We start from the raw sequence: 2,186 nt of genomic DNA, 5'->3' as shown, positions 1-2,186 counted from the left end.
GCTAACACTTTTTTCCCCCAACAGCCGGTCTGCGGAGATTTGCTGTTGAATAATAACAAAGGAGAGAGGATACGTATTTAAAGAAAAGAAGTGATTAATGGTTTTCTGTATAATTCTCACATTTTTCTTAGCTCTTGTCTACACAGAATGGCTGTGAACTTTAAGCTCCATAGAAATCTTTTTTTATTCTATTCATACCTTCCAAGAAGCAGCTTTGATTTGGTTCTATAGAAACATTCCTTGGGGGGGGGCATATGCTTTTTAAGAACTACTCCCCCCCTGCAACTAAGGTCGTCTGCATCCCCTGGTAGCTAAACATCACACCGAGACTCCACAGAAACAAAGCTCACTGCTCTCATCCTCCAGGTCCCGGTGACTTTTTTATGAGTCTTCTCGCAGCATTTAAACGGGCAGTTCAACTGCCCTTTCACGGGCTGTGGACACCGGCCGGTCTGTCCCGGGGCCCTACCCAGCCTCACACTGCTGGGCACTGCAAACCGGAGGAATACAAAAGAAATAACAATAAAACCTGCTGGTGGAATTGGCTGTTTTTATTTTCTGATGGGAGACGGGACAGAAAAACAACTTTTAATTGCATATGCTCTCCCAAGCTCCGAGCTTTTTGGAAGCGAGGTGGCTGTACCCTGGGCCACCATGGGACCAGACACCCTGAGGCTGGAGCCCCCAGACCTTAGAACTTCCCTTAGGTACTACCCCAAAGCGGCCCAAGCCCAATAGGGCTTCTGAGGATCATCCATACCCCTTTCCCTTCCCCCACTCCATTCTAGGGGTGACTGGGACCTCAGAGACAGAAAGCTATTTGGTCCCCAGTCATACTTTCAATACTTTCTATGAGAAAGAAAATGAAAATTAATACAGGAGCAGGGCTTCACAAAAGAGGCCATTTGTCTTCTTGATTATCTATTTGCTTGTCAGAGTTTGAGCTATGGCACCGGCTAGCTCCTTTGTAATATAAAAATACTCTGAAAACCTGCAAACACCCAGAAACATCTGTGCAAAAAATTAGACTCATTAAAGCCTTAAACACCTCAGAGGAAAACGATACCTTCTTACGCGGGAGGATAAGAGGCCGGGCTCACGGAATCCTCTCTCCGAACTTTAATAAGCAAAGAGCCGTCTGTCTAGGAGACAGCTTAACCGCATTTTATTTGCTTATGACAAATAAATCACTATATGAAAGGCTTTGCAATACTTAAGCCTCTTGTGTCCTACAGTGAACATTTTCCCCCCATTAGGGATTGGAGTCAGCCCTCCCAGTCCTTTCAATCCATTTTTGGACTGGAGGGAAAAAATTAACAGCCACAAACAAAACACACACACACCCGCAAATAAAACAGCTACAGTTTGGAGTTTTCTGAGATAGAAATTCCCATTGGACCCTTTGGAAAAAATCCTCAACCACATACAATGTGAGGCCGAATACCCTGAAGTGCTTAAAATATATGCTGGGTGGCATTTGTCTGTATCTTTATATCAAGGTTTCAACAAAAACACGCCGTGCTGGTCACAAGAAACCAAACATTTATTTCTATTGTCACTCTGTACAGGAAACAAATTTTCACACCACAAAGGGTTTTAGACTCAGGCAGCCCCAGAACTAGGAAGGGGCCTGGTTTGGAATGTCAAAAAGGGAATAGGAGAGAGGACACACATGACACAAAATAATAATAATAATAATAATAATAATAATAATTAATAATAATAATAATGCGACAATGATAAACTATGGGAGAGGTCTCTGTAACATCATCTCCCAGGCCGGAAGGAACGCAACATTTTGTTTCCTAGTTTCACATTCATTTTCAGTCTAGGAGAGAGAGAAGGCCTCCGCTGTACTAGATTAGCCAGACAGTTGCACCCAGCTGGTAGAACTCAACTGGCCCCTCACCCTGCCAGGAATGGCTTGACCTTCAAAAGGAGGGTCCTCCCGGGCCTCTAGGTCTCTCTTTTCTTCCTTGGACTCAATTTCCCTGCCCATTCCTGCCGTTGCTAACGCCGCCCCTGCCTCCACTTGTCCCCCACCCTGCTGCCCCTGCCCAGCCCCCCAGTGGAAGGGGTGAGCAGTCAGTGTCCCTGTGAAGGGCACGGAGGGAGAGGACGTTGTGTGTGTGTTTGTTACCGTGGCCAAAACACTGTGCTATCTGGAAGTCAGAGGGTGCTTTCGT

Source organism: Manis pentadactyla, chromosome 4 (genome assembly GCF_030020395.1).
Source record: "Manis pentadactyla isolate mManPen7 chromosome 4, mManPen7.hap1, whole genome shotgun sequence".
NCBI classification, from domain to species: Eukaryota; Metazoa; Chordata; class Mammalia; order Pholidota; family Manidae; genus Manis; species Manis pentadactyla.
This window is presented reverse-complemented; position numbering follows the sequence as displayed.